Source organism: Vigna unguiculata, chromosome 10 (assembly GCF_037176805.1).
Source record: "Vigna unguiculata cultivar grain cowpea cultivar isolate G323 ecotype 2 chromosome 10, ASM3717680v1, whole genome shotgun sequence".
NCBI classification, from domain to species: Eukaryota; Viridiplantae; Streptophyta; class Magnoliopsida; order Fabales; family Fabaceae; genus Vigna; species Vigna unguiculata.
In genome coordinates, this window is record NC_140801.1 from 20001983 (window position 1) to 20013542 (window position 11560).

Genomic DNA, 11560 nt, shown 5'->3' on the forward strand with positions numbered 1-11560 from the left:
TGGTGACTGGGAGAAGTTTGCACAACTTGCAACTGCTCTAGTAATTTAGACATCTACTTCGTCAGTGCTTCAATCTGTTGAGTCAGAATTTTATTCTGAGCTAAGATCGCATCTGTAGTACTAAGATCAAGCACTCCCTTCCTCTGAACAGTTTGCCTATTATGCTGAGCTTGATGATCTGTGGATGCTAATGCCTCAATGATTCTTGTTGCTTGCTCCGCATCTACACTCATCATTGTTCCACCTGCTATTGAACCTAATATCATCTTGGTGTCAAGCCTCAGACCATTACAAAATATGTTCAGCTGAGCAATATCCTCAAATCCGTGATTTGGGCATTTCCTCAATAAGGAATTGAACCGCTCCCAAGCTTCACAAAATGGATCATCTAGTCCTTGCCTAATCGTTGAAATATCAGCTTTGGATTTAATGTAGCGAGATGGTGGAAAGAATCTGTTAAATAATTTCTCCTCAACATCCTTCCAACTGTTCAAACTCTGATTTGGATGTGACTTAAGCCATTCCTTTGCTTTACCTGCCAAAGAAAAAGGAAACAAACGCATGTATACATGCTCAAGATCTCCTTCTTGAAAGCCCATGGTTCCTATCAATTCATAGAATTTAGAAAGGTGAGTATATGGATCTTCATTATCCATTCCAGTGAATTGATGAGAACTAATCAAGCTGAGGAATGCTGGCTTCATCTCCAAAGTTTTGGTGGTGGGTGGTATTGCTATGCTAGAAAAATATCTTGGCCCTTGCTGCATAGCATAGTCTCCAAGTGTCTTTCTGGTTGGAGTTGGTCTTTGATTCTCCATGTTTTCTGATTGAGATGTGATGGAAATACAGGAAGATTCTTCCCTTGTCTTTCCTTGCTTCTTTTTGCTTTTGCCTCTGTTCCTTCTAGCTGTCTTTTCTATCTCCGGGTCAAATGCTAATCGATCTTCAGGAACCTGACCTCTTAAGAGCATAAATCAAACAGCTCAAGCAAGGATTAGTACAAAGGGAAAATTTAATAAGCTATCTAATAAAGAAAAATATACACAAAGCTGGATGAGATAACTAGAAATTTCAAAAGAACACCGTTCCCCGGCAACGGCGCCAAAAATACTTGTTGATCTCTTGGCAAGCGTACCAAAAGTCAACTGTAGTATAATGATTTGAAGTAAGAGTGTCGAACCCACGAGGAACAGATTCAGTTAAAATAATTAATTATCTCGATCAGCATATATATACAAAGATTTTAATTTGATTTGACATTAACTATTGCATAAACTTAATACAGTAAAAGCGGAAAAGTTTAGAAAAATACAGTAAAAGAAACTGGGATTGAATTTCATTTATCTCCCTTGTCTGTAATCTGGATGAATATAATATATAACATCTGAAAATACCAATATTGATGCACACTCAAAAATCATTTATACCGATCCCTCGCGTATAAAATTCATAAGATCAGTTCCCTGAATATTGATTCCTCACATATTCAACAAACTATCCAGCATTACGGTGGAGTGTTAAAAGCAATTGATATATTGAGATCTATTCCTAGCATCACAGTATATCAAGTATCATTGTTCAAATCAGATTTTCAGAAATACTTTCCAATCAGATCTAAAAATCAAAATCAAAACATCTATTGATCAGATAGAAGTAAACATTAAGAGCAAAACAATAATACCAATATTGAGTAAAACATAAATGCTATATATAAATATCACCAGATTACTTCCAAGTTTGAGTAAACTACATTCAATCCCAAAGGAGAAGATTAGCCACTCATGGCAACCATCAAATCCTAAGAACTAAGAAGAAGAAGAAGAAATAAGATCTGTGATGCTCCTGGTAGCAGCTCTGTAGCACGGATGCATTCTTCTCCCAAAATTCCAAGCTGATTTGCAGTTCTGAACCTCCAAAATATATATACAGCCCGAACTCTCGCTTGGGCTACTGAATCTCGCTTGGGCGAGATAGAGTACTTCAGCATGAAGGAAGGGTCTTGCTTGGGCCACTCATTCTCGCTTAGGCGAGATAGAGTTCTTCAGGTTGAAGGAAGGTCTCGCTTGGGCGACCATGTTCTTGCTTAGGCGAGAATTGAAAAACTGGACATGGCTTCTTCACGAAATCTCACTTAAGCGAGATCAAGCTCGCTTGAGCGAGAAAGGCGGCAAGTGTCTCGCTTAGGCGAGAAGACTTTAACTTTTGGGCGAGCCTGTCCTAGCTTGAGCGAAACACCTTAGTTTTGACCGACCTGTAGCAGATTTTCCTCCTTTTCTTCTCTATTTCTTGCTTTCTCCTTCACTCTTCTTGTGTTCTCTTTAATCTCTCCTGAAAAACACACAAAATAGGATCAAATGATTTCTTTAATTCTAAACTTGGAAGCATGTGATTGAAACTTAGATTTAGGGAGAATCAATATGAAATGAACACCCATTAAAAGCATACGTGCCTGATTTTGTTATGAATCTTTACTGAATTTTGGCACTTATCAAACATGAATTACAAAATAGGATGTTGGAAAACCCTTAACTTCATCAAACTATTGTTCATAAATTGCAACAAATATTATACCGGTGCAATCCTTTTGTGCATGTATTTTGACAACTTGCTCAAGAACCAAATATTCAGATATGTTCTTTACTCATTAAAGAGCGTCCTACGAATCAACCACAATATCATCTTCCAACTGCATCTAAAGTAGCAGCTGTTATTGTTACTGCAGACACAAAATCAATGGCACATGGCCGAGATATTAAAGTTGTAGGTCATGATGAAAATTTAATAAACATACAAGAGACCGTAGGATATTATGACCCTTTACAATATCCTTTATTATTTCCATTTGGAACATATGATTGGGACACCAACATAAAAAATCAGGTCAACAAGTCAACTTAAAAATAGTCAACCAAGCCAACTTAATGGAATTTTAAACTAAAGAAAATAAAAGCAAAGAAGGGATCAAGGAACTCCCTTTCTTCTAAGCATGTGCCATGGGCCATCATCCTTGGTAGGGATCAATCGTTTATCATTCTCCCCTTGTTGGAGAGAATTTGACCTCAAATTCTTGAAGTCTTTGTTGATGGAGCTTGACTTGAGTTGATGAGAACTTTCTTCATCTTTAATGATTCCATCCCTAGTCTTGGAGATGCCCTCTTTCTTTTTAATGCCACTCTACTTTTCTTGCTTGTGTTTTTGTTCATATCTTTTTGTTTGGGAAGAGAATGAAGAGTGGTGTTGCACCTCTTGCTTTGAAAAACTCTTTTTGTAGGCAAGTAACTCCTTGGTGAAAGCTTGCCCTTTTTCTTTTTCTTTTTCATCTTTTATTTTATTTTTGTCCTCATTTTCTTGTGGAGGTGGGAGAGGTAGGATTGTGAACTTCTTTCCTAGGGAGGAGAAAACATAGGTGTTTGCATGGCCATCATAAACAACTTTTCTATCAAATTGCCATGGCCTACCTAGCAAAATATGGTTGGCTTCCATAGGCACAATGTCACATAATACCTCATCCTTAAAATTGCCAATTGTAAAGTTAATGAGGACTTATTTAGTTACTTTTATTTCTTCTTCCTTAAGCCATGATAGGTTGTAGGGTTTGGCATGAGGAATGGTTTTCAAGCCAAACTTGTCCACCACCCTTGGGCTAGCCATATTTACACAACTTCCACTATCTATGATGAAGGGACATATCTTGTCATTGATAAGGCACCCTCCATGAAAAAGGTTTTGTCTTTGAGAAGGATCAAGTTCTTTGGGAACTTGCCCTAGTTGGCGCCTTACCATTAACAATCCACTTTCAAAGGGTTTAGTCCTTTCAATTGAAGAATAAGTGTGGGAAGAGGTATTTTGGGGGGAAGGGGAAGAAAAATGTTCACTCTCATCATCACTCTTCTTTAAGATCATTGTCCTCTTGATTGGGCAATTCAAAGCAATGTGTTTATACCCCAAACATTTAAAACATTTAATGGAACTTGATCTTTGAGAAGTGGAATGGTGAGTGTGACCACTTGGTAACTTATTTTCACTTGATGGTTCTTGGTGAGACTTAGAAGGAAATTTATCATGTTTCTCTTTAGCTTTTCCCTTCCATGAGTGACTATAGTAGTGGTTGGGTGAGTAACTCTTCCTTGCCCTATTCTTTCTTTTCAAATGATTTTCAATCCTAAGAGCAAGTGTGAAAACATTTTGAAGAGTGGAGTACCCATACAACTCTACTTGGTCTTGTATGTCTCTCCTAAGACCATTCACAAACCTTTTTATTTTTTCTTTGTTAGTTTCTTTTATTCCAACCCTAAACATTTGAAACTCTAATTCTTTAAAGTACTCACTCACACACATAGGACCTTGGTGAAGCCTTTGGAGCTTCAAAAGAAGTTCCTTCCTATAGGAGGGAGGAACAAATCTAGCGTGCATAAGAGTTTTAATGTCCATCCAAGAAGCAGTGGTTGGCCCTTGGTCATAATTTTTACAAACTTTATGCCACCAAGTTTTGGCATACTCAAAAAATCCTAACACTACTAAATCAACTTGTGTTTGATCCTTTACATGATTTTCATTGAAAATTTGTTCCACTTGAGCTTCCCAATCAAGGTAGATTTTGGGATCACATCCACCATAGAACTTAGGAATCTTTGGAGTTTCCTTCTTTTGTGATGGTTGGTGCCTAGAATGCTCTCTTTTCTTAGCCTCTCTTTGGAATGGTTGCAATTGTTGTTGAATTTGTTGAATTTGTTGTTGCATTTGATTCATGTAAACTTGAAGGGTTCTTTCTTGTTGTTCTCTATCTTCTTGTCTCTTAAGCTCCACTTCTTGTAAGATTTTACCAATGTCTACCAATGCACCTTGATTGGCCATGGGAGTCACCATCTCACTTTCCTACAACAAAACTCAAAATCCGAGAAAAGTAAAGAAGTTGGTTAGCAAATGATAAGAAACTTGTGACCAAGTGTGGTCAAAATAAACAACCCAAGTGTTTTGATTACTCTCCCCCAAAGCAACAAGGCAAGGCTACACTCAAATCCACCAAAAAGGAGTGAAATGCTTTCAAAGTTTTTGGAAACCTTTTCAAGACAAGTTCAAATGGCTTGGCCACTACATTCAAAGGAAAGCAAATGAAGAAAACTACTAAGACAAAACAAAGAACCTAAAGACAAGCAATAAAAGTACTTAAAGCCAAGAAAGCTAAACTCTAAGGAAAGGATATCAAGGTGACAAAACTTTAAATCAAAACTAGCAAGAAAAGCACATGAAAAGACTCTATTGGAAAAATACTTGAACTATGCATCACCAAGATTCAAATCATGCATACACCAAGAAAGATCATAACCAAGTTTTAAGCATGGAACTAATTAGCCAATATCACCCAACACCCAAATATGAAAACTAGTAGCATAACACTTAGTAGAAACACAATTTTGGTTCATCAAAGAGCCATATTTCTCTCGGTAAGATTGTAAAAGTGTACCAAAATTTTTCTTCTTTCAAAACCTAGTTTCACAAAATGATGAGAAAGGTGTTTTGGGTGGCTTGGACACTTAGTTCCCAAATTTTTGGGCCAAAATCAACTTCAAGGAGCATACATCAAACAAGACATAAGGTGAATGCAATATTCAAATACTTAGAATAACAAGAACAAGAAAACTTCAAGCTAACATATGACATATATGACTCAAGCAAAAGTTAGGCACATTTAAAGACTCAAACATGTAGCTATCATGCATTTAAACTTTTGGAAATGAAGGTCAATGATTAAGCACACAAAGACATGTTATCCAACAACATTTAGGAGTAAGAAGAGTAACAAAAACAGTAGCCAAAACTGCCCAACATAACCTGAAAAACGTTGATTCGCGGTGAACTCGGCAGCTTTGACCTTTGCTCACTATTTCAATCATAACTCTCTCCACAGAACTCCAAATGCATTGGTTCTTTTTTTGTTTAAAACTAGACTAACAGAGATTTCTTTTGACATCAAGAACGTAATTTCTGGACCACTGAGCAGGTGCAGTTTAATCTTTTAAAATCGTGAACAGTTTCTGCCAGCATTGTTTTTATGTGGACCATTCAAAGATAGCTACACAAGACAAGGTTAAAACATGAAAACACCATATTCAAGGCCAACCAAAGCTCTAGATACCAAATGATGTAGGATTATCTTGTTCCTTTTAGAAGATTAATGAATATGGACATTAAGATAGCAAGCTATCTAGATGTGAAGGTTCCTTTCCAAGGTTCTAGAGAGGATGAGGATGGATTGATAGAGAGTAAGAAACCAAAAGGAAAAACATATAATAGAAATAATATAAACCAAGAAGAGTAAAGAAACATAAAATGAAAAACAAGGGAAAGGGGAAGAATGGAGGATTCACGCCACTACAAGGCTAGGCTAGAAGAAGCCATGGCAACCTTGAAGATGAGTGGTGTATGCCGCCACTTGCCAAGGCAAGATAAGGCTTGAAAGAACTCCACTCCCTAAGGAGGAATACTCTCACAAAAGGTTGAAATATAAATTCTCCAAAATGTTCAACCATTGTACAAGTGTTAGAGGTCCCCTTAAATAGACAAGTCTAGGGGCCCCTTAGCAAAACAACTAAGTTAAAGGATTACAAAAGAAACCTAGCATGTTCTAGAAAGTAGGTCATCCTAGGGTGCACATGGGTGAATTTTCGTCCAAGCCATCTAGGTGGCAAGTCTTCATGGCCAAGGCTCCCAAAGGAAGGTTCTAGAACATTCTAGAAGACTTGGTGTCCAAGGCATGTGGGCCTCCCCTTTCTAGATGCTTCTAGATAGTCTTATTCCTTCTCTCTCTTCCTTAGGACGTCAAGTGTCTCCTATGTGGTCCTCCTCCTTTCTTATTCCTACAAAAGCAAATTAAGGAATTTATTAGCATGTTGGTTTAAGGTTAAGCTAATCTTTTGAGTCAACAAGTCAACCCAAAGTCAAGGTCAACAAGTCAACTTAAAAATAGTCAACCAAGCCAACTTAATGGAATTTTAAACTAAAGAAAATAAAAGCAAAGGAAGGGATCAAGGAACTCCCTTTCTTCTAAGCATGTGCCATGGGCCATCATCCTTGGTAGGGATTAATCCTTTATCAATATTAAAAGCAAAGAAACTGATGGTGCCACGTCTAACAATAATCTTGCCACGCCAAGTGCCAATATGACCGTTAATGCCTTTACTAACAACCAACAATGCACTTTATTTTTGTCTTAGTTAGTTATGCTTTATTTTTTTCATATATATATATATATATATATATATATATATTTGTAACCTCTCTATTTCTAAATACACGAAGATATACAGTAATAAAAATGACAGTTTTGCTTGAAACTGATTTAAAGCTCTTATCATAAGGAATAATTTGACTTGTTAATTGATGGACAAATAGTTTCTTTTATGTATTACTACTACTTTTGTGTAAGTGAGTGTTATGCAAGATTTTTTTTTTGGTAATGAAGTCTCAGGACTATTGATGTTTTTGGTAAAGTAGAATCACTATTGTCTTGTTTACAAAATGAGCTCAACATATATATATATATATATATATATATATATATATATATATATATATATATATATATATATATATATTATAGTTGTACAAACACCAAAATTACTTACTCAGATGAGGACTAAGTGAATGAAATTTGTATTTGGAAATTTCACCACCCACTAAGTGCAATCCTAATCACGTAAAGCTTGATATCCAAATTTGATGTGACCCTTTAGCAAATAAACTAATGTGGTAGAGACTACCAAAAAGACAATCATGTGATGTGAATAAGAAAATGGACCAAAACTACCACCATCAATGCTAACGTCAATCACCATTACAATTTCAAGCCTAAAGAAAAAAAAAAGAAAGGTTTATGCCTACAAAGAGAAGAAAAAAAACCAAGCTTTTAACAATAATAACAAGGCTGGTCCAAACCTCATGGTTGCAACGTAAACATATAACTTGGCTAAAAGATAATACTCATGGTTGCATCGCTAACTAATTAAACTTGTGGTAAGAGAGAATAAAGTGACAAGAACTAGCCCTCAACCAATCATAACCACACCTACTGCACCAAAAAGTTTAAAGAAGGAGACCAAAATTCATGTAAAGCAACGTAATAGAGAGAAAGGAATGCACAACGTTGTCCATGGCTACAAAGGCTTTATTACATAATATATATAACTAAAATGTTTGTGCCTACCCATCACCACTTACGTGAACCCCAAAAAAATAGATTGGGTTCCCTAAAAAGAATCACCTCACTACGAGACAAAACCAAAGAAAAAGAATACATGCATGTGTTGTAGCAAAACAAAAACAAATGCAAGGCTAAGAAGGCCATCACGAACTAGTCTCCAAGATGAGAGAAAGGAAAGAAAAACTGACGTAAAGCTTGGGTAAACCTATATGGATGTGTGAAAAAAATTTTCAAGCATGGAAGGGTTTAACAACATCACCGTGTAGTGGTTATCTCGAAGAACAGAAAACAAAAGAAAAATCAAGAGGAAACAATTGTGAACTGAGTGATTTAAGTGATTGTTGTATTTTATTTAATTAAATGAGTGATTAAAGTTGTTATTTATCTAATTTAAGGAATTATGGTTTGTGGAGTATAAGTGTTTTAATACTTATAATGCATGTTCCATTGTGTGAAAGTTTGCAGCCTAGTGGTTAGCGCATCCTGATATTGAGTTTGAGGTCTCGGGTTCAAACTTGGTTGGTTGAATTTTGCTTTATGTGTTGGTTTTAAACAACATCTGCTCCCGTGTACCGCATACACGATCATCGCCAAACACAAGCAGATAGGGTGATCTTAACAAAGATAACATATAAAATAACACATCAGTTATAACACATACATATTTAATCATGCCCAACATTCTTAGAATACCATAGAGCACGTGTGGGAAACCATGTTACGGATCATACACCATAACGCCAGGTGGAGTTCCCAAATACGAACATAGTTCGCATCGTCCCAAGACTACCAAACTCGTCAGCCAACTACTGAGGAGGGCAATCTATCTGGACCCATCTGTATTGGCCACAACCAGCACACTCACACCGGCAACACTCGCCAACCTGAGACACAACTCAAGGGTTCCTCGTGTTCATCCGCCATCCCGAGCCACAACTCAAGAGATGTTATTCGGAGCCACAACTCAAGGAATACCACGTGCTTAACCCCTATCCCGAGCCACAACTCAAGGGATACGTTCCGAGCCACAACTTAAGGAACCCAGCAATCCCACCTTTAAAGCATCACTAGAAGCCTCGTAGATCATACATATGAAATCAACAATTTCAAGCTGTAGTAGTACAAATCGCCTAGCAGTGGACACGTGTCGTCAGGCGCTGCCAGCTCCCAGACCGCCTGGCAGGTGTCGCGTACCGCCAGGCACCTAGCACCTTATAATCAACGTCACTACAGGTACCGCCTGGCGGAAAGGCCCTCATCGCCAGGCGCCCGCCACTCAGTAGCCCTTTGTTGGCTGGCTATCGCCTTGCGGACTCACTCGCATCGCCAGGCGCCTGCGGTCCAATGCTCTCTATTTTAATGGTTATCGCCTGGCAGTTTCCCACTCTCGCCAGGCGCTGTATCAGTACAGCAGTCTTTTCTGGTTTATGTTCTCTAACTCAGATTTTTCCTAATACTAATAGGTTTCTGGTACCCTATGTAAAACTTACCATTTGATCATACCATATCATTTCTTAAGAATTCAGCCAACAAACAATGTAATCCAACAATTTATGTTCCTAATTCCAACAGTCCCACTTTAAAACTTTATCATCAACAGTAGTTGAAATCCCATGCTAACCGAGTTGCTAATACCAATTAAGAGATTTTGTTCATTATTCCAAGCAATAACAGTTCTCAAATTAATAGTTTGCCCTCATTTTACCATTTTCAAGGCTTCATACTTACTAAAACCAACGCATCATCCCATGCCCCTATCTTATTTAATTCTTACACTCACTATGGCAATTAACTCGACCCCACCAAAAACCACACAACCTGATCAAACCAGATTAAGCCTTCCCCAAGATATTGACAATTCTTATGTTCTTATATTCACAAACAACCTAACTCAACATGCTTGATCACAATTTAAGTAGAAAACAGCTCATGACCTATTAATTTCACGACCCCAAGTTCATCGTATTGAACTCATCCTTTCCAGAACAACTACCCTGCTCCTCAGCATTTGTTTCATCAACCCTATGTTATAACGCATGCGTCGGCGCCTGGTAGTAAGCCTCGTGCCGCCAGGTGGTGCATACCATATGGGTATTTCCAGATTCTTTCCCAGCACCCCTAACTCCACCATTCTTCATTCTTTGCGAATCTCCATCAGTCCCCGCTCAGATTTAATCACAATCAGAACAACTTAGACTTACTCATTAATTAATTATTCCCACAACAAATTCACAGTATCCAATTTCGAATCATAACTAAGGATATCCCCACATTCAACCCTAGAGTTCATGTATACTGTTCCATCAATTTACGACTTCAATTACACTACAAATCAATACAACACATGCTATATCATCCCCTAACATTTACCACTTAATTTTTTCCTCCGATCATACTCACCCCTGAACCCAAAATATACCAAAAACGATGAAATCAGTTCGCGTCGCCTGGCGGTTGTTCATCACGGTCAGGCAGTTCATAATAAAATCCAGAACCGGTGAAATCAACATGTGTCACCTGGCGGTCAGGTATGTACCGTCAGGCGGTGTCTTCCCAAGAACCCAGAACAAGCTTACATTGCATGTGTCGCCTGGCGGCTATGAACAGCCCGTCAAGCGGTTTCTGGAAAATTTCCAGAAACTTAGAATTTCAATGCAACAGTTAAGGTCCATGAACATACATACTTTCAATCATACAATTATGCATAAACTATATAAGACGTGGTTCAACTCCCTTAACCTGGATCCTTTTGCTTATAATTGGTTTGCTTGAGATACTCCAATGATCACCAACGTTTCCCCCTTCTTGGTGTGTGTGCTCTCACTTTGATCCCAGAACCTCACTCAAACCTCACCAATCTCTTTGATTTTCGTGCTCTAATTCAAGTTGCTATTTCAGCTTGCCAAAACCCTCACTATGACCACATTTTACCCTTTCACTAGTGCAGGGAAGGGAAATGACAGCGGTTATTTTCAGCTTTTGGCTTCGGGTCCGCAACCGCTGCATATACGACCGAGGTAAAAAACTAGTATTTTATGCCTCGGTTACAACCCGAGGCATATTTAATTTTTACTGCCTCGGTTCTCGCAGAACCGAGGCCTAATGAGCATCAGAAATTCAAAAAAAAAAACACGCAGCGGCACCGGAAGAACCTCCTGTTACACACTGAAACCTTCCACCGTCCGCGGCCATGGCTGCGCTGTCCTCCGTCATTGCTTCCGTCGCCAAACCCTTCTCGTTGCCACAAACGCGCCGAGCTAGAGTGGCGGCGGTCCACTTTCCCAAACCTTACTTCAAGAAAACGGAATTCAACTTCGTCGAAGTTTCACACACACTCCGTTCCCTTCCCCGTCTTCGTGT

At 38.2% G+C, this 11560-nt stretch overlaps 1 non-coding gene across 1 annotated transcript; it reads left to right on the forward strand.

Annotated features, from left to right (window-relative positions):
- Positions 1–321: 321 nt before the first annotated feature.
- Positions 322–427, forward strand: LOC114167985 (small nucleolar RNA R71). Its single transcript, XR_003600584.1, has one exon. It is a non-coding gene; the product is annotated as a small nucleolar RNA R71 (small nucleolar RNA).
- Positions 428–11560: the final 11133 nt, after the last annotated feature.